The sequence below is a fragment of the Tupaia chinensis genome, unplaced genomic scaffold (genome assembly GCF_000334495.1).
Source record: "Tupaia chinensis unplaced genomic scaffold, TupChi_1.0 Scaffold139602_1, whole genome shotgun sequence".
NCBI classification, from domain to species: Eukaryota; Metazoa; Chordata; class Mammalia; order Scandentia; family Tupaiidae; genus Tupaia; species Tupaia belangeri.
This window is the reverse complement of record NW_006199485.1, coordinates 14,254-36,778: the sequence shown is the minus strand read 5'-3', so window position 1 is coordinate 36,778 and position 22,525 is coordinate 14,254. Positions and strand designations below refer to the sequence as shown.

The 22,525-nt window shown below is 38.0% G+C and overlaps 1 long non-coding RNA gene across 3 annotated transcripts in view; it reads left to right on the top strand.

Moving 5' to 3' along the window:
- The window catches only part of LOC102482330 (uncharacterized), a 51,659-nt gene extending 29,594 nt beyond the window's left edge, over positions 1–22,065 (top strand). The window contains exons 4-5 of one of the 3 annotated variants that reach the window (XR_336522.2): positions 3,567–3,644; positions 21,981–22,065. This is a non-coding gene — a long non-coding RNA (uncharacterized LOC102482330). Of the gene's footprint in view, positions 1–3,566; positions 3,645–16,028; positions 16,100–21,980 lie in introns of those variants that run through there. The other 2 variants (XR_336521.2, XR_001371410.1) reach the window with 2 other exon arrangements.
- Positions 22,066–22,525: the final 460 nt, after the last annotated feature.

Genomic DNA, 22,525 nt, shown 5'->3' with positions numbered 1-22,525 from the left:
TCTATTCTGCTTTGTTTTTGTTTTTTGGGTTTTTTTCCCAAAGCACTTTTTTCTTTTTTTTTTCCCTACTCACTTACAGGCACAGAGGAAATGCCAATTCCTCCAGCATAGTTTCCAAAATTCTGTCAACTGAAAGTAAACTTTTTCTTTAAAATAGATTTATGTGTTCACTTTTGTGTCTTCTCATACAATGAAAATGGAGAAGACTTGGTATATTATCATGTCTCTGACTTATACCTTGAGTCACAGAATGATAGAATGCCTAGTACTGTGATCATAAATTAAAATTTTAGATAGTAAATTTTTTGCTTAAATGAATAAAAAATCTACATATTTATAAAGATATGAACTAAGAAACTGATTTGTGATACCTAATAAAATAATTATAAAATAAAACAATTATAAAATAAAACAGGACTGTTTACCTAGAAGAAAAACTTAAGGAAATATAAATTAACAGAAAAATAATTTGAGAGAAATTTCCTCCAACAAAAGAATAGAATAGCACTTAGAAAAAAACATTCCTAATTACAGACCATTTTTGAAATCTGACAAGAATATGAATTCACCTCCCCAGATTAAAAGAAAAGTAACAAAAACCCCAAAACATATAGCCAACTCATTTTGACAAAGCGTACCAGTCAGTCCAGTGGGAAAAGGGAAACCTCTTTAGCAAATGGTGCTGGAAAAAGTGGGTATCCACCTACAGAAAGATGAATCTGAACCCCTATCTGTCACCATTAACAAAAAATCAACTCAAAGTGAATCAAAGATCTAAACCTAAGATCGCAAGCTATAAAACTACTGGTAAAAACACTGGGGAAACTCTGGGAGATATTGGGGTAGGCAAAGACTTCTTTTTTTTTTTTTTTGAGAGTTTTTTTGCTAAAGGGGGCGTGCGCTCTCCAGAAAGACAGAGAGAGACATAGAGACAGAAAACGAGAAATCACCCTCCAAGGGGATGGCCACGCCACAATCCCTTCTCCTCCATTCTCCTTTTGGATCTTGGGCACGCAAGCACACATACCCGACGTGAGTTTAAGCCACCGGGTCTGGGACTTGAACCGCAGTTTACTACATGGGAGTCCAGCGACATAGCCATTATACCAACTGCTGGTCCCCCATGGGTGTTATTTTTAACAGAGATAATGACAAAATAGAAATGATTGACAAAATGGAAATGACTGACAACTGTGATGAGAAGAAGGCTTGGAAGTTATCCCAAGACAGGAATGACACCATAATTAGTATGAATTGACAACCCTCAGAATGGGAAAGAATTTTTGTTAACTATGTCTCAGATAAGGGACTGATAACCAGAATACACAGGTAACTCAAGCAGCTTACCTGGAAGAAAATTATTATTCCAATTAAAAGATGGGAAAACAAGCTGAACAAACAACTCTCTAAGGAAGAACTGCCAAAAAGCATATGAAAAAATGTTCAACATCCCTCATTGTAAGGGAGATGCAGATCAAAACCACAATGAGATACCACCTAACCCCAGTCAGAATGGTGAAAATTAAAAAAAGAAAAATAATAATAATAATAATAAAGATAAGTGCTGGCGGGAATGTGGTGAAAGGGGAACACTCCTACATTGTTGGTGGGAATGTAAATTGATCCTGCCACTGTGGAGAACAGTATGGAGGTTCCTCAAAGACGTTCAAATAGAACTACCATATGATCCAGCAATTCCACTCCTGGGTATCTACCCAAAGTACAGGAGAGCAGTCAGTAGGAAAAGTGCTTGCACAACTATATTTCAGCACTATTCATGATTACTAAGACATGGAACCAACCCAAATGTCCACAAACAGATGAAAGGATTGAAAAATTATGGCACATATACTCCATGGAATACTATTCAGCCATAAAAAACAAGATCCTGGAACTTGATAGAAAGTGGATGAATATGGAAGATATGTTGCTGAATGAAGGAAGTCAGGCTATGAAAGAGACATTGAGACATTGTATGTCTCCACCTAACATACACTGACTGTCCACACTCTACAGTAGAGACTGAAAGACTGGAGAACATAAAAGCATTAAAAATTGTAGTGGACACTAGAGGTACAGTGGAAGGAGAGTGTGGGAGGGGAAGAGCATAGGAAAGGAAATTGGGGGGGGGGGAATAGAGAGGTAAGACACTTGTGGGACACAGATAAGGTTTTTATCTGTTGACAAGATGTGTATAATAGTCCCAACTGTGCTGGACAGATGTGTATATCATGCTGGGTAAAGTCTCTTCACAATCTAAGTGATATATAGTGATTTAATGTATGAATAATAATTTTTAAAATTAATAAGAAAGTAACAAACAAATTTTGCAGAATTTCAACTTCAAAGAGAAAGTTTATATTCTTTTTTAAATTTCACATAGCTATCATTTTAAATTTATTTTTAAAAATTTAATTTATCATAAATAATGTAAAAATACTGTGCCAAACATTTGTGTACTCTTCACCTAGTTTAGAAAATAAAACATTACCAAATATCATGGGCACCACCATTCCTGAGTTTACTTCTCTCCATACACTCCCACATAGTAGCCATAATATTGAGCTTTATCATTGTCATAACTTTTTAATATAAGTGCATTTGTTAGGCAGTATATAATTTTGCATTCTTTTTAACTCATAATAAATGGTATTATACTCTATGTTTTCTTTTCTAACTTGTTTTTCTTTAATTCATTATTATGTTTTGTGATAAAAAGCATTCATTTAGGTTGATGCATATCGCTGCCTTTCATTCTCACTGTTCTACAGTATTTTATGAACATAATCACTATTTATTATTGTAGTCTTCCTTTCTTGAATATTAGAGTTGTTACAATTTTTTATTATTAACCAAAAAATGTTGTAATGAACTTTCTGTATATTAATTCATAGGTATAAGAGTTTCTCTAGAAGTCCTGGAAAAGAATATCTAACTCATAACATCTCTTGTCTCATGCAATTGACATCTTTATTTTACTGAGTCTTCCTATTCTTATTCAGAGTGTAATATATCTGAACATCTGCTTAGATCTTTTTAAATATATTTCGATTAGGTTTCATAATTTTTGGTTAATTTATTTCTAGATATACTTTCAGTTGCTTTGTGAATACTGTATTTTTTAACAAATTTATGTTTTCCAAATGTTTGTTGCTGAACTGAAAAAAACAGTTAATGGGGCCAACAGCTGTCATGGAGGTTAAGACACCAGATCCTACAAGGCTGATTGCATGGTTTGAGTCCTGAACCCAGCAGCTTAAAAATCACTCCAGGCGCGCACTTGTGTGTGTGTGTGTGTGTGTGTGTGTGTGTTTGTGTGTGTGTGTGTGTGTTGCCACAATGATGTAGAGGGGAATTGCAGTGTGGCCATCCCCCCCAGGGGCTGGTTTCTAACTTTCCCTCTGTGTTTCTCTGTCTCTCTTCCTCCAGTACATGCACCCTATAACAACAACAACAATAACAAAAAAAAAAACCAATAATGTTTTGTATAATGGTCTTCTAGCTAGCAATCTTGCTTAATTTCAAAATGATAAAAACCAAACTATGTTCATATTTTTCTACCATAGCAATTATTGCAAGTTGCTGGAGGAACATCTAAAGAATCCTTAGGAAAAGACTTGAAGACCTTAGAATACTCTGCTTAGGTAAGAGTCATTCACACATAAATGAAAAAGGAAGTAGACTCTCAGATCTACAAAGTCTCAGATTCACTCTTTTTCACAGCTTGCTCCAGGCCATACTCCAGAATATTAGGAAATGAATTAGAATTTAAAAATACTGAATGCAGTGTTACCACTGAGATGAATCGGAAGTAACCACTTGTCAAAATGGATATAAGTATTATAAATAAGAGCTCAAACTAGAAGGCTGCCACTGCTCTCTGATTTCAGTGATTAAAAAAATAATAATAATACACACAAAATAAATAAATGTACTGGAATAAAATGAGGTTGAGAAGGCGTCACAAACCCTCACATTCAAGAAATGAAATACTGGAAAGAGGATATCTAACTTGTAACATCTCTTGTTTCATGCAATAAATACTATAGGCCTATAGTTTTTATCAGATGTATTTATAATTTTGGACACATCTGCAAAATGCTGTTATTTGAGTAAAAGATACAGATCCTTCTATTTCAAATTGCTTCAAAACATCAAAGAAGACAATGTTACATATGTGAGAAAAGTTATATATAGAAAAGACATAAAGAAGTATTAAAAGGGGAAAAATATTTATTAATAATTATAATGAATATAGTTATATAAACTTCCTACATGCTCACATTAATTAAAAAGAAACTTAAATATTTTACTTAACTGAATTTTTTAAACCCAAGCACTACAGACATTTTTAAAAGAATGCAAAGTATTCCATATACATAAAGTCTACTGAAGAGAACAATTTTATTTAGGAAAATGCTTCTGAAGATTTTTGCCTTGTCTGATAGAATACTGAAAGATATGTTTAATGTCAACTACAAAAAAGTTTCTAAATCTCATTTGTTTTATTTGTTTATCAAGTACTTATATAGTTCTTAGCATGTGCCAGCTATTATTCTAAGTGCTTTACAAAGAGGAACTCATTCTATTAGTCAGGGTCTTGGCAGGAAACAGATGGAATGCTCAAATTGGATAAATTGAAGCGAATTGAATAAAAGGAATATTTACAAAGGTGTGAGTGGGATTTAGAAAATACAATAGGGGTTTGTATAACACCCTGACTCGCACCAACAGGGAGCCTTTACCACCCTAGTCCTGCCTACCACCCTAGGCTTTACCACCCTAGGGTCAGAGAGAGTGGTTAGAGATACCCAGGGATAGCTTTATCTTAGAGACTGCTTGGCAGGAGCAGTGACTTGCAGACAACCCACTGCGCCCTGCAGAGAGGGAACACCACTCTGACCTTACTCTCCACCTGCCTCTAGCCCTTGTGCAAGTGCCCAATAGAAAGCCAGAGGGCCATGAGCTCATTGATGCCACCTATGTAGGCTGGCCTCCCAGAGCACAGAAGCAAGGCAAGGAAAAGGTAGAAGTGAATCTAGAGAAGCAAAGAAGAGATACGTAGCACATTCATGGTAACCCCTGTTAGAAGGTATAATTGCTGCCCACATTTTATAGAAACACATTTTATATAAAAATGTGGGCAGAGAGGCTAAGTAACTTGTCCAAGATTACACAGCTCAAAAGTAAGGGATCCAGGATTGCAACCTGGGCACTCAACTATCTTTTTAATCCTGTGGTACAATAAGCTTATTTATCTTCTTATATCTATCCATTATTGTATGAAATATTCCTTCCAATGCTGTCTAATACACTGAGACATAAACAGATAAGAAAAGACTATTGTAAGAGTCATTTCTGACTTCTTTCTACCACCTGTTTAAGGGCTGGAGGCATTTTTATGTTATTGTAGGCACTTAACTACCAAGATTCCCATTATGATTCATAGATCATTTTAAAAACTGAGCAATTTTCATGATAGGCATTCTTCCCAGAAGCTTCTTAGTAGAGTTTGGAATATTATAGCTAGAGGAAACACAGGAGGTGAAAATTTAGTCTCATTTGTAAGTATTCAGTTGTAAATGTGGATTGTGGTTTTATTAAATTTGTACACTTGAAGTCTTTCAATTTTCTGGTAGAATTGTAGGAATCTGACACTTCTTAATAATCAAAGCACAAATCCTGTCTAGATTTTTTTTTATCTTTTCAAATATTAAATAATAAGCTATGGGTTCAGTATAAAGTAAATTTGTTTCAGCAACTAAACTATAAAGCATCTGTCTATAGAGAAAATCATGTTTTCTTATTGACTTCTACTGTAAAATTGGTATTCTCTTGAGTAAACTTCCTACAAGAAGTTTCAAAATTAGGATAAATACAAGGTTAAAATGATTATCATGACCAGTATTGGTTTTTTCCTGGAAATTTCTGTATAGTAAGTGCTTTTTTCCTCCCCAGAACTTTGACCTATTGTATCCACCCTCCTGCCATTTTGTACACCTGCACCTTTCTATTCATATTCTCTGCTTATCTGCCATACACTGCACACTCCAGGCATGCTACATGTATCTCTCTTCCTTGGAGCAAACTTTTTTTTTAGAGAGATTTATGCTGTAAGGCACGTGTGCTTGCTGGAGAGAGAGAGAAAGACAGGGAGAAATCACACCCTGGTGAGATGGCCACACCACTAAACCTTCTCCTCTCAGGACTTTGGGCATGCACACACATGCACCCAGTGTGAGTTTCAAGCTGTTGGATCTGGAACTCAAACAACAGTTGGCCACATGAGAATTCAGCCCCTGAACCACAATAGCACCTGCTGGCTCCCGGAGGATATTTTTTTAATTTTTTTTATGCTTAATTATTTATGAAAGAAAGACAGAGAGGGAGAGAAGCAAGCAACACTCCCTCCCCACCAGGTTCTTCACACCACAGTCCACCCCAGCCTCAGCCAGCATTTATGCCTGATAGGTACAGAGAAACCCCAGGATGCAAACTTGAGATCTTCCCCCAGAGATCTAGCATCACAGAGCATTGAGTTACCACTGTGACACTGGCTGATCCCAGAGCATGCATTTTCATACCTCCATGTCTTTTCATTTGCTTTTCCCTCTGCCATTCAAGCCCTTCTCTTATACTTGGTAACCCTTGCTCTTCATCTGGGAATTGAAATGCTACCTTTTGTGAAAAGATTTTCCTATACCCTAGAAAGATTATTACTCCTTTTTATGAGCTTCTGGGATTTTGTGTATATGCCTTTATTTTGAAGCCCTTACCATTTTATGTGAGCTATATTTGTTTATATATCTTTCTATCACACTGAAACGTGGCTTCTTGAAGACTGCTAGAGTTTTTAAAAAGTTATTGAATAAACAATGGTTACTGAACTAAGGATAATTAGTTATATGATTCTAGAGCTAACATTTCCTCTGTGAACCAGAATTCCCAATTTATTAATAAGTTTCTTAGCCTTTTGCTTTTTTTTTAGACAGAGATTTTTTGCTATGTGGCATGTGTGCTCGCCAGAGAGTCAGAGAGAAAGAAAGCAAGAAATCATCCCCACGGAAGATAACCATGCCGCAATCCCTTCTCCTCCATTCTCCTACCGGGATCTAAGGCATCCACTCACAAGTGATTTTTAAGCCACCGGGTCCAGAACTCGAACCATGATCAACCATGTGGGAGTCCAGTGATGTAACCACTACACTATATGCTAGTCCCACCTTTTGCTTCTTCTAATGATGCCTTCAGTAAGTCCATTAAATTTTAGGTATACAAAAATTTTATTCACACTCAAAACATTAAAAGGATCTAGGTATTATTTCCAGCTAAATTTCCCTAAATAAATATTAAAATCAGAATATGAATTTAAGTCCATATTTTCACAAATTGAGGGTGAAATTTTGAGTTAAAAAATACTTCTTACTACCCTGAGCAACATATAACAAGACCAACATCTTTGTTTTTAATTTGTGTATAAGGGATGGAATTTTTAAAGGGTAAGTGAGCCTCTCCCTGGATTCCCTTTTGGGTCTCAGATGCCATCATAAGTAAGTATGTATTACTTCCTACTGCCGTAGTTTGAGTTTTCCAGTTTCCAGCCACATGGCCTACCAGCCCGCTCACAGAGATTCACCAGGAGAGCATTGCCCACACCATTTACTTCAAATGCAGTTGGTGATGAACCAGCCACTTTCTCTTATCTCCCTGTCACATCCTTATCTCCTGAACATCCGTCTCTCTTCCATATTCAGCAGTGGGACAGAGTGAGGCCAGCTTTGTGTATCATTTAGCTTTTACGTGTGGTGCTATAACCAGAGAGACAACAGTAAAGCAGCAGCCTTCCTTTATTGCCCTCTTCTCCCCAACTATCCCAAGGCTAACACTAAACTCTAGTGATATAATACAACCTTATTCCTCTTCAGATTCAGTTTAGTGAAGATCATTCATTGAGATAGCCTTTGGGTTTCTTTCTCTGTAGTCAGACCTGTCACCAGCATTACTAACCAGGTGAAACACTGTATGTAGAAGTGTATTATAAATCATGAAGCAGTGTGTACGAATATTATCCTTACTTAAGCCATGAAAGAACAAGTGTATTTGTAAATGTTCTTGAAACTAAAATTTGTGTGTGGTAAAGAAAAGTGTCCCATCAGAGACCTCAACATGTAATTTGAGCACTTACAGCTGAGTATGTTTTTCTTGGTTTCCAGAATTATAGTACTGATTGCTGAGAGTTTGTTGCTTAAAATGTGTTATCTAGGGGGTGAACAATGACACAGCCATAAAACATGATGCTTTGCAAGACTGTCTAACACTGGAGGGTTCCAGGTTTTCATACAGAGTTCTTGAGTGCACTAGGCCCATGCATGCCTATCTATAATCCAGGTATGGCTAAAGCTGGAGCTGGATCCCTCTCTCTCTTTGTTTCTCTTTATGACTCATTTTAAAAAATTAAAGTGTTATCTTAATCCTTACTTAATTGGCTAATGGGTTGGAATCTTGGTTTAAATTGTTAGTTTTATTTTCTAGTAATTTCTATCCCTTAATCTGTTTTATAGCATCTGTCATCTATCTACTTCTCCCTGGAGCGCAACTAACTAAGGTTGGGAAACACTAATGTTGAGATTAATCATGTGTTTTTGCACTTTCTGTCATGAAACGTAGTGCCACAAATGGTTGAGTTGCAAATAATAGCTAATCTCAATGTACCCAAAATAATGTTTTATTTTTTAATGTTTCACTGAAGTTAATTCTTACACTGAAACCATGACTCAATTTCTTCTTTTGGTTTATAGCTCTTGTTTTGATGTCAATAGTAAATGAATTATAGCACGTTTAGTAGCTTTTAAATTATAGGAGAGATCTACCTCATGGTTTACTCAAATGAACAGTCACAGGATTTTAAAATAAGCACTTTAAGACTAATAATTTATAACAAAATCATCCTGCTGTTACAGAAAGGACAATGGACTTAAAAGCATAAGATGAATGAAAAGTACTTGGCACTTTCCTTTGTTCTTAATATGTTGGCAATTCTGTCATTAATAACACTTGGTTTCAATGTGGCAAATTTCATTTTGGATGTATAAGTACTCCAGAAACATTTCTTTGTTGTTCTTCACAGCATTCCAGATGCGTGGGTGCTCTATCTCTGAAGAACATTTATTTCATTAGGAGTTAAAAGTAGGTTTAAGATCTGACATGTCAGCAAGCCTTTTGGAGGGGAAATGGGATTATACAACATACCAATGGATTTTACTCTAGTAACTCATGAGGAAACACCTCTAAGTCTCAAGTTGAAGAAACCCTTTCCTTGATGCTTCAGAGTGAGATAAATTATTCCACTATATGCAACCCCTCAAAATACTTTCATTTGCGAGTTTAAGATAGGTCAGCATATGAACTATGAATTGGAAATTATTGCCCAATGAGTCGTAACTCCCTGTGCGCCTTCCTTTTGAGTACTACAATTCTAATAGGCTTTTTTTTTTTTTCATGCTGGTAATTCATATTCTCTAAGCAGTAATTTTCTGCTGAGAAAATAATGGGACATACATCACCTCTGCTTGGGTGAAAGTTTCTTGAAGGCTAACTTTGTAAAATATATCTTTTTGTATTCTAGATTTAGCATAGAACCTGGCACAGGGGAATGCTCAGAAACATACACACACACACATACACAATACATACAATGTATACTAATTCATAGACTATATGAATAAATATCAGTAAGTCACAGAGAAATTTAGTCTGTTAAGCTCTATAAAAGCCATTCGGTATGTAAAATGCAGTAAGTAGTACATGAAATCAAAGCCGGATACCTCTGCTTCTTACAATGGATAAGGAATGGCATTCCTTGTCATCTCCAACAGCCACCCCAGTCTTCTCTTAGAGCTATTTGAACCCCCACAAGACACTAGTCCTTTTAATTCAAGTCATAGTTGTGACGACTTATCCTTTACAGTCTGTTACTTGGGTTCAAAAAACAAAGATCATTGATACTTTCTTAGTCCCCTTAAAGAGTCAACACTCTAGCAATTGTGTAATTTTTCCAACAGCCTTGGCAAGCACTGACAAAATACTTTAGATGGATCTAGTCTTATTTCTTCCTTTGTGGCTATAAATGATCTTGTTAGTTACAGTTTTTGAAAGCTTTAGAAATACTGAAAACAGAGAATTCAGCTAGGAATGAAATGGAAGGTTTGACTCCACAATTTTGCAGGTGGATTAAATTCTCTCTGTCTCTGTCTGTCTTCTGTAGCAAAAAAGTCAAATGTTTCCAGATTATATTGTACTTTGCAGGCATCGAGCTAGCCAAATAAATGAAAAGAACCTTGTCTCTGCTCTTGCTTATGTAATTTATTCCTGTTTAGTTAATAGACATTGCTCTTCCATATTTCCAGGTTAATCTTCAATTTTGTAATTACATTAGTAATTAGCGTAAGTTAGCATAATTAATTGAGAATTAACACACTTAATTGAGAATTATTTATTCATGAATTTTGAATATTGTGGTGTTCTATATAAAGAAGTTTAAGATGGTGACCAGACCTGAAATGTCACAAATTGTAGAAGTCAATCACCTTGGCATAACTAAAACTATTATTTTTTATTCCTTTAAGAAGTGACATAGGTTTATTTCCAAGCATGACTTTGTCATTCTAAATCTGTATTTGTTTCCTAGATTACAGAACAAGTACTAGTGATTAGAATCATAGCTAAAAATAGTTCCATTAAAAATATATAGAAATAATAAATATCATCTTAATTATCTCAAGGAAATGATATTAAAGATGGCTTCTATTTACTAGGGCATAACTGTGTCATAATTTCATTTTTAGAGCATACCTTGTCTATTAGATTTAGGGTAAAAATAGGAATGTAGGATATGAACTGCATTAATGACAACACATTTGATCTCACTTACTCAGCCTCTATATTCTCCCAAATATAATTCACTTAATTTCTTCAGCTTTCCTATAATAGCCCATAGTTTATTTTAATATGATTCCTATGTAGCATATCAACACACTCTAGGGGTGAAGTAACCAGCCTTGAATCCTATGCTAAGGATATATTCCCTTTTTTGGTTCACTTAAAAAAAATAAAAAGGATATTAGAGACGACGAATGCTGAGACTGATTTTTCTCTGACTAAGGAAATGAGAAGGTCTCCTCATGACTCATTCAGGAAAAATATGTTAGCATTCTGGAGAATAATAGAAATCATGCTGGGAAGATTATAGAGGGGGCGGTGAAAAACAGCAGTAAAAGCTATGTCATTCATCACAAAAGACCAGTTAGGTGGGCTATAAGAGCAAATATTTGGTGGAAGTTCCAGTAGGGTGCTCTTCCTCCTCCCACCTTTAGATAGAAGTAAATAAATTAGAAAGCATATAGAACAGGGTAAACTGAAGCAAGCAACATAAAGACACCCAGGCTGGGGATAGCAGATGGCAGGGAGGTTAAGGCAGCTGGATCACACATGGTCAGCTGTGTTGTTTGAATCCTGCATGTGCACACAAGCCTTCAGCTGTGTTGTTTGAATCCTGCATGTGCACGCAGGCCTAAAATCCAGAGAGGAGAATGGAGAAGGGATTGCAGCATGGTCATTCTCCCTGGGGGTTAGTTTCCCCCTCTCTCTCTGTCTCTCTCCCTCCTCCCCACCCTCCCTCCTCTGTCTATCCCTGTTGAGCACACACACACACACACACACACACACACACACACACACTGTATAGCCAAGAAAAGAAAGGAAAAACAAAAAAAGGACACCCAGACAGGGTGTTCCTCCATATCTGCAACAAAGCTAACCAAGAGTGTCCAATCCCAGGAGCTAGAGCTTTAGATCTCATTTCTCACTGTGTCTACCAAGATAAAGAGTCAAGAGGAAAGATAATGGTTATAATGGTTCAGAGTTGTTACAGTTGTATTTGATGGCATAAACAATTTGAATTCTGGATCTGGATTTCGATTCCAGCTCTACCATATATTAACGATGTGATTTAACCTCCTTAGGTTTGAGGTTTTTGGGGGTTTTTTTGAGAGGTTTTTGCTATAGGGCACGTGCACTTGCCAGACAGACAGAGAGAGACATAGAGACAGAAAGCGAGAAATCACCCCCTAGAGGGGATGGTCACTTCGCAATCCCTTCTCCTCCATTCTCCTCTCGGGATCTTGGGCACACACGCACACGCGCCCGGCCTGAGTTTTAAGCCACCGGGTCCGGGACACAAACCGTGGTAGACTACGTGGGAGTCCAACGACATAGCCATTACGCTAACTGCTGGTTCCCCTTAGGTTTGAGTTTCATCATCTGCTAAATGAGAATAACAATAATAAGTACTTTAGTCTTAGAGTTATTCTCAGAATAAAAATAACAGTAGCTAATATTTACTGAGCATTTACTGTGTGGCTGGCACTGTGATAATCTTCTTGCGTTTGTTATCTATATTAATTCTGTTATTAGTATCATGTTATAGATGAGGAAATCATTGCCTGGAAAAATGAAGAGATAGCAAGGTTTTGCTAAGTGAAAAAAATTCGTGCAGTTGATAATACAGTGCAAACATTACTGAACATTCAAGAAATGGCAACTGTAATTTTTCATATATATACATGTATGTATATATATAATTATTCCCACATATACATGTATATATAATACATACATGTATATGTGAACAATATATAATTATGCATATACACATATACAATTATTCACACACATACATGTATATGTGTGAACAATATATACATATATAAATACACATATATGTATATATATGAAGTGTTGTGCCATCAAATAACAAAGCAGGAGGAGAGATAGAGACATAAGCCTGCCATCGACTCTTGGGGTTGACCAGCTGGCAACTTTTAGTGGATAAAGTGACACTCACATTTTGTATGATATTGTGGGAAACCAGTCCATATGCCTCCACAAGCAGATATCTCAGGTTTCCATCTTCTGTTCTAATAAAGCTCTCAACTGGGATTCAGGAAAATTGTGTGCCCCGTGGATGAGTACACCTGGATTGTAAACCCAGGCATAGATCAGCCATGTGACATCTTGGGAGATCAGCAATCAGGGCATGTTGTTACCTGATTAATTTTCTCTCTCTCAGGGGTAGGCACCACTGGAGAATCGACAACCTGTGCTCCAGGGCACCCAGGTGGTATAGGACATGATCGAGGTCACCTGGCTGTCCCCCTAAGACATGATTGGAACTGATACAGGCACAAGAATATGGATCTTATTTTTAAGGTCTCTTTATTTCTTAGTTAAATTGGGGTCTCAATTTACCAATTCAGTAGAAATACCTGGTGAAATAAAAGATAGTTTTTAAAAATTTAAGTTATTCTAAATTAATTATAAAATACTACCTTTGTCATCATTTGTCTTTAGTGGCTGGCCCCAGAAATTAGAATAGAAAAAGTATTCTCATGAAGGTGGTTCATCTCACGTGGTAGACACAATCACTGCAACCATCCTCTAAATCAGTCCATAAATAACCTTCCAACAATGAAAAAGGGAATTCAGGATACCAGAAAAATAATATTTTCTTATAGTCTAGTGAGATGATGTGGAAAGATTTCAGATGTGTAGCTCCTATTAAAGTTAACAAGAGTTGTACTGTTAAAATCCTCTAATGACACTTCACATTATATCCTGGGCAGTCTGAAAAAGGTGCCAAAGGATCATCATAACATCAGCATCACTTCGATAAACTTGTCACCAGGTAAAATAAAATACATGTATGTTTGCCTCCTTTCCTCTAAAATATAAAGTAATTATGGCTATATAAAAACCTTTTACCATAACTAATTAACTAGAAGCTCCTCATAAACTATGTGTCGACAGCGCCGTATGTCTAATTATCTTTTTTCACTTCAGAATTGTGATGTTGAATAATGAAGAAAACATTGCCTGATGAAGTCTTTATTTTATGATGATATCTCAGGAGACAAAGGAGACATGAAGGCTTAAATGCCATCTTCAATTACATCTCAGTCTTGGCAAGCTTTCAGCTGTTTTTGATTTGCATGGGAACCACATTTTTTTAAAGCTTATAGAAAGAAGGAAAGAAGAAAGGAAGGAAGGGAGGAAGCAAAGAAGAAAGAAAGGAAGGAACCATAATAATTATATGGTGTTCTCTATAGCTCTTTAGTCCTTCTACTAATCTTGGGTATGAGGAACCCTTTTCACATGAAGAAAGTCATGGCATAGTTGTTTATTTCTGGCCTATTCTGTTGGGTATTGCAGCTTAAGTTTTGCCAATTCCATTAAAATGTCTACTTCTTCCTGCCCCACAATGAATTACTCAAATTCAAGCCAGACAAGTATGAACTTACTTGACAAAAACAGGAAAGTGGATTTTTTGAGGGGGATATTAATAGTTTTTTTAACTTTTGAAAGCAATGTCTCAAATCCATACCTGTAGGCACTTGTGCATAGAATGAGACATGCTAGAAAGGGCATTTTCAGTCCTTGCCTATTCCCACTAGTCCAAATTCCATGTCCAAGTTCCAAATATGTCTACATTTCAGTCAGAACTCAGGAGTATATTTCAACAGGGTTGGCCATTAAGTGGCGCCTTCCTTGCATCTGACAAAACCTCTATCTTTGGATACTCTGTGCAGGGTCCGTTAAGGTCCAGAAAATCTGCCAGAGGGAGAGATTTGTGGAGTACACAGCTACAATTGGGGCAGCCATAGGCCTGAGTTTCTTTTCCTAGGGGTCTCTGTTTGATGTTTTCAATCTTCAATTTTCTAACATAGTGCTTTCTAAACTGTGATGTGCCTAGGAGTCACATGATTTTAAAACACAGATTTTGATTCAGTTCAGTGAGGCATGAGGTTCTGCATTTTTATTAAGTATCCGGTCCATGGACCATGGTCCGGCTCCACTCAGCAATTCCAGGATTTTCTTCCCCGAAATGAATTCTTCTTCTCCCCAGTCCCTTTCTGTATTCTGGGAATACAGATCACCAGTACTTGATATTGATCTTGTTACGTACTCAGTCTCTGTCTCCACGATGGATAAATGTTTCCTATGTGTGAAGCTCATTTTTGCAAGTAGACTCTAAGCTCTGTTACTCCTTTTACCTCCTGACAGCAGCAACGAGGATGACAGCACAGGAGGCTGTGATAATTACTTGTCGAAGTGAATTGGGTTGAATTGGATTGAACTGACTATGTTTTCTCATGCTATACTGAAAGTATTTCTTTCCATATTGGATTTGAAGACAGCTTTATGGGAGACTTCATGTTTTTAATGTTTGCAGCAGTGGTTCTCAAATAAGCAATCAAGTTCTAGCACTAAATCTCAGACCTGTCTCCCCAGTCCCTCCAAGCTGTCCTCAAGTAAAAAGGTGGGGAGGAATAACAAGCGGCAACTTCCTGGGCACATGTGTGCCCAGGGTCCAGGGCTGACTGAGTCTGGGAGCAGCCTGCAGCATCAGGACCCTGTTGGGAATGTTACCTCTTTGTCGCTCTCTCTCACACACATGAAAGAAATGAACTCAAAATTCCCCCCCAAAAAAACAAAAAACAACCAAACTAAATCTTCACATTTAAAAAATAGGGAGACCAGCAGATGCCATGGGCGGTTATGTCTCGGGACTCCCACATGGCCAACCACAGTCGGTGGCTTGAGACTCTTGCTGGGCACAGGTGCATATGTGCCCAGGATCCTGGGAGGAGAATGGAAGGGAAAGGACTGAGGTGTGGCCATCCCCCTCGGGAATAATTTCTCACTTTCCCTCTCACTGTCTCTCTGGCAGCTCACATCCTGACGGCAAAAACCTAGGGGCAGGGGAGGGATTAGGGAACCTCTTAATCTGATGATTTAAATGTGTAATAAAATCCTATATACTATCTTTTTCTGCATCATCTTACAGCCAAAGGAGTTTAATTTATATGCCCCTGCTCCAACTTAAAAATAAATAAATAAAATGATTCATTTTTTTCTTCTTATCACCCCATCTTCTTACAATATTCCGCAGCCTGCTACCTCTTTGCCTACAGGTCCGATGCAAATCCAACCACTCAGTCGGATTTCCTCCTCACTGCCCCAGCCTGAAGAAACTTCACTCTCCTTGAAAACTGTAGAACTGCTAATTATATGTGGAATACATTTGGCTGTTAATCATCTCCTGTGCCATATTTTTCTTTGTCTCAGCCTGCTAGTTACTATATTATTGTTAGTTAACTTTAGACATATTATATTTATGCCTTATCAAAATATGCTAGATTAAAATTTTCTAAAGAGGAACCAGCAGATGGCTTAGCAGTTACATTGCTGGACTCCCACATGGACAACCACAGTTTGAATCCCGGACCTGGTGGCTTGAAAATCACGCCAGGCACATTTGCATGTGTGTCCAAGATCCCAGGAGGAAAATGGAAGAGAAGGGATTGTGGTGTGGCCATCCCCTGAGGGGTAATATCTCACTCTCTCTCTCTCTCTCTTTCTCTCTCTCTCTCTCTCTCTCTCTCTGGTAAGTGCATGTGCTCTAAGGGAAAAACCTCTAAAAATTTTTTTTCTGAAGAGGTCCAGTTGGCGGTGTGTTGGTTAAGGCAGCTAGATCCTACATGGCCAGCTGCACTGTTCAAGTCCTGGAACTGGTGGCTTGAAAACCACACAGGTTATGTATGCATGCATGTTCAAAATCCCAAGAGGAGGCACCAGCGGTTAGCATAATGGCTATGTCGTTGGAATCCCATGTAGTAGACCGTGGTTCGAGTCTCGAACCCGGTGCCTTAAATTCACTCCAGGCACGTGTGCATGCATGCCCAAGATCCCGAGAAAAGAGGAGAAGGGATTGCAGTGTGGCCATCCCCCCTGGGGGATTTCTTGCTTTCTGTCTCTCTGTCTCTCTCTATCTATTTTGGAGAGACCACCCAGCGCCCCAAACAAAAAAAAAAAAAAAAAAAAAAAAAAAAACAAGAGGAGAATTGAGGAAAAGGGATTCTGATGTGGCCATCCCCACTAGTGGGTGCCTTCTCAGTCTGCCCGCCCATCTTCCTAGGGCAATTGCATATACCCTACAGCAAAAAAAAAAGAAAGAAAAGAAAAGAAAATTCTGAAGAAATCCATTACCTATAATTGTGTTCCCATTTATTCATTCATTCAATTAATTTCGAGTACCGTAACAGTGGGGTGATTGACAAATAACCAAAATAAGATAAAATATATGTATCTAATTAAATTTAATACCTGCTATTTCACAATCCAAACACATATAACATCTCATTGTCCTCGTGACATCCTTCTAAAGAGATGGAAAAAGGTAATATGTCTTGCAAAGCATTTAACTAGTAAATTCACCTTGACAGTGTTCCAACCCAGCATGTTAAAAAAAAGAAAAAAACATTTAAGTGGAATAATATAAAACTTAATTGTGACATGTCAAACAAACTCTTAAAGCAGATTCATAAAAATACCAAAAAAGAACAGTGATTTGAAAACTAAACAACAATGGATTGATTTATGACTTATTTAACCAAATCAGCGATCTGAAAAAGGTACCTCTTAAATTTGGACTGAAAGCTTGACAGAGAGTAAGACAGCCTGACCTCCATGGTTAATAAATTCCATAAGTAAGAGCAAACATTAAAAATGCCCCGTAGCTCAATGTCTTCAGCCAAAAAGAACTAATCCAATTGAGTGAGACCAAAGAAAACGACTAGGGATGTATGGTTCCGGAATGTCTCTGAGGTATTCAAACCCAAGTCAATTTAAGGACTTGTAAGTTAATAACTAGGACTTTACACATAATCCTGTACTTTACAGGTAGCCAGTGAAGGTTTTATACAACCAGGGTAATGTGATTTTCATGCCTGGTGTCAGTCAAAATGTCAGTAACTGAGTTCCAGACCAAGAGAAGTTCCTTGATCAATCCATTAAGAGAGTTCCCCAGAACATTGGCAGGCGGGTGCAATGTAAGTTTTAGGGACACAGGAGCCACAGACACATACAGAGAGGTCAGAAGAATGGACAGCGGTGATTGAGAAGCTGGTTCACAGGGGTTTTGAAAGGTGTATCTAGTAAATAATTAAGTAGGAAGCCAAAAGATAAGTCAGTATCAAAGATTAAGTACAAATTTATAATAGAAATCTTAGGAGCTAACAGTCTTCAAAGCTGCAGTTCTGGGCAATTTACGGATTTACAGTAATGGTGAGAACCCAGAAGCAATGAGAGTTTCTTCTTAGTGTGATTCATCATCAGCTTTTAATAGGCAGAGAATATCCAGAGGTTAAGTGGTTAGACAGTAAATTTAAGTTTCAAAAGGGTGAAGATGACTACTTTTTTTTTTTCTGTATTACACGCTAGATGAATATTTTAAATGTATGTATTGAATTCCTTTTTAAATAATGATGTAAGAGGCATGTGTGTGTATGTATCTGGGTGTTTTAATTTTCTGGTGGAAATATTAGTATCAGGTAAGATATTTACAGATATGGTATTGACTTATGTTTAGAAAAGTAAAATGGGAAAAGCAACTAAACCATTAATTGAACACTTAATGTACTTCACACACAGTATTAAGTACTTTATATACATTATTTTATTCTCACTGGAATATGACAAGGCAAATAGTATTCACTCCAAATATGTACTAAGAGATGAAAGCTTAGAGAAGTATGTTGTTCTAGCTTCTGACCACTCATAATTTTCCCATAGAGCAATAACATTGACATCACTTGAGATATGGTTAGAAATGCAGATGACATAGTAGTTACATCACTGGACTCCCATATGGCTGATCACAGTTTGAATCCTAGACCCAGGAACTTGAAACTCACACCGGGTGTATAGGTGCATGTGTGCCCAAGATCCTGAGAGGAGAATGGAGAAGAAGGGGTTGCAGCATGGCCACCCCCCCTTGGGGAGTGATTTCTCACTTTTCCTCTTACTCTCTCTCTCTCTCTCTCTCTCTCTTTCTCTCTCTCTCCCTCTTTCTCTGGCAAGCACAAGCACCCTAAGGAAAAAAATCTCTCAAAAAAAAAAAAAAAAAGCAGCAGCAGCAGCAGCAAACTCTCAGGCTCCTCCCTAGACCAGCTGACTCAGAATCTGCCTTAATCAGTGTCAGTAGAAATAATCAAACTGTATGAAGTATTGAAAGAAGTTTTTCTGAGCCAAAACTTGAGGACTTCAGTTGACATGCAGTCCAAATGAGAATAATTCAAGATTCAAATAGCACTAAACATGCTACCGAGGTCTTAAAACTCTTGAACAAGTTTTAAAGATGAAACCACACACAGAGGGGAGATAGAGGTGAGGGGTGGCTACATCATTGTTTTGGAATAGTAACAGGGATGAGCTGATGGCACCCTTTGTTATTGGCACCATTACTGGCATTGGTAGTTATCAGTTGGACACGTTTCTGGGAAGATGTTTTTACAGTAGTTCTTATGTCACGTTGCAGTGATCATTGTGTGAGGTTATGACTCTATCAGAATCCTCTACATAACAGTTCTTGTTATCAGGCATGCTCACACGAGAAAATACCACATGATCTTCCCAGCTCTGTGGGTCACATCAGTGAGTTGTCACAGAGAACCTAAAGAGGACTGACCAAGTGGCTTGCCAGACAGCTCAGGGCTTGCCAGCATACAGATAAGCATCAGCCCAAGGGGCTTCTCACCCAGGAAATGCACACATAGAAGATCCTTGGGGAAATGCCATGTAGTGAAAAATTAAGAAATGAGACATCTTTTAGCTGACTCTGGCAGGAAATACAGGAGTTCATGGGTTGTGAGGAAGAGTCATTCTACAAAATGTGTTGAACAACCATGTATTACAAAACAGAGATAAAGACAGTAGATTCTGGTGTCAGATTGCCTAGATTTAGTTTCATATCTGCTCATTACTGGCTGGCTTTGTGATCTTAGGTAATTTATATAATCTTTCTATCCCTCAGTCTGCTTACCTATAAAATGGGGCTATACTAATGGAATTGTGGTAAGACATACAGAAAAAGCTGAACGGATGCCAGCTCTCATTATTTCTAACTTTGTGCTATGGGGGCTATGTAGAGCATGTAACAAGACCAACCCTTCTATCAGGGAGCTTAGTTTTTGGGGAGAATCAAACATTAGGTACAATTATGATAAGTGCTATACAAGAAAAACAGTAAACTATAAAAACATGTAAGAAAGGAGCTTGAATTAAAGAAAGAATTAAGGACAATTTCTTATGTAATTGACCTTTCCTTGTAGTCTGATGATTGAGTAGGAAGAGCCTTCCCACTAGAAAGCCCAAACATTAAAAGCCCAGAAGAAGAACTGAACACTAGAGGAGGTGAGCGATGACCTATGTTCTGAGTGCAGAGAGCAAAGAGTTGTAGCCAGGAAGAGCAGGCAAGCTAAAAACAGCCCTGTTCAAACTCCTAGAAATGCTGAAAAGAGAATAAAAAGTATTCTCTTCACCGAATAATAGAAATCATGAAAATGGGAAGCACTCAGTTATTGAAATGAAGGAGAAACTGATTAAAAGTGGGAAACACTCAGTTACTGAAATGAAGGAGAAACTGATTAAAGCAGTTAGCTCTGCTCTGGCTGCCTTGTAGGACTTAAAGACCTCATCAACCTCACAACTACTGGGGTACAGTGAGGCTTTAGGGCTACAGGAGGCCAAACCCTTTCTCCCCACTACCACACTACCACAAAGCAAATGGTAGATTAGGAAAACTTACTCACCAGCACAGGGACAGAATGAGGAAGTAATCTGTCTTTTTGAGTAGGGAGAAATATGAAATATGAACCTAATGAAATATGATCATTAGGTTCATATTTCAAAAAAATACATGACTCTAGCTACAGTTTGGAAGGGGGCAAAGTGGTATGGGCATGAGTTAAGAAGCTAAACTTTGGGACCAGCAGTTAGAGCAATGGCTATGTCACTGAGCTCCCATGTAGACAACTGCAGTTCAAGCCCTGGACCCAGTGGCTTAAACTCGTGGAAGGCACGTGTGTGTACGTGCCCAAGATCCCGAAAGGAGGATGGAGGAGAAGGGATTGTGGCGTGGCCATCCCCCCTGGGGGGTGATTTCTTGCTTTCTGTCTCTCTGTCTCTCTCTGTCTCTCTGACGAGTGCATGCACCCTGTAGCAAAAACCTCTCCCCCCACCCCCCAAAAAAAGAAGCTAAACTTTTACATTAGACTTTCTCATGGCTAGTGTGGCAGTTGTGGAGTCAGTCCATACAACTGGTAGCGTATTGATTCCAGGTTCTAAATTATCACCATAAGTGAATAATGGAGCTTAACAAGGAGCTTATGAAATGATTCCAAAAAATGAACGATCAGTGGCAAGAGTTGAGCTTCTAGGGATTGGAACCATAGTGACCAGAGGATGCAGGTTGTAGGAGATTTAGCAAAGTTAGGGGCAGCCAAGGCCAGAAGAACACTGAGGTTAGACAGAAAGGACCCTTTATGCCTCAGAAGTTAATAATCAAGGGCACATCTGCAGGGAAAAGAGAGTTGCAGAGTAGCCCGAACAAGGTGATGGGTGGTGTTTGGGTTTACATCTGGAGCTGAGACTTGGAAAAACATTCTGGATGAGACAAAAAAATCCTACCAGAAACAGCAGTGTCACTGACTTAAAATTGTTTAAGATTACTAAACTAAATACTTAAGGCTAGCACTTCATGTATCTTGTACACCTGAGGGAACTGAGAGGTACAAAAGCCAGTCTGCCACTCAGCATGTGGTTTGTGGACCAGCAGCTTCAGCGCCCTTGGAGACAGGTTAGGAATGCATAGTGTTGGTCCCATCCTGGGGCCTCCTGAGCAAGAATCTCTGTTTTAACATGTTCCCCAGAGATTCCTACACACATGGCAGTTTAGGATATGCTGCTGTGGAAAAACCATGTAGCCTAAATCATCTGTGACTGAGGGAATGGCATATGTGACTGAGGATAAGGGCTACTCTGTAATGGAGTATTTGAAGCTTTTGAAATATCCCATCTTCCCTCAGGCAAACCAAAGATAGAAGAGATTTGGTCACATCAAGGCTGAGATAACTAGGGATGCTGAAATCCTCCTACAAGTCAGATTGGGTAAGTACTACAAAGGACAAAAAAGACTGAAGAAAAGTGAACTGGAATGAGGTGGAAAGAGACATGCAACCTTCAAAAGTAGTTAAGAGCTGTAATATTTCATTTCTTTTCACTCCTTTGAAGGTAAATGAGTAGATAATTGACAGTAGCCTCAAATGGACCTTGCAACCTTAAAATGTTTACAAGTATAGTTATTTTAGACTTAATTTACAGCTATAGCAACTTTGCACTGAGGTAGTGTCCCTCTACCCTGAACAATGCATTAAAAGCTCCCTATATTACTCCAGTCTCACCATTTATGGTATTTAGTTTTTGCTCATTTGTCGTTTTGCTACAAGGCAAAGGGAAGAAATTACTCCTTACAGAGAATGACCACACCACAATCCTTTCTCCTCCATTCTCCTCTTGAGATTTTAGGCGTGCACACACACACGTGCCCAGCGTGATTTTTCAAGCCATCTGA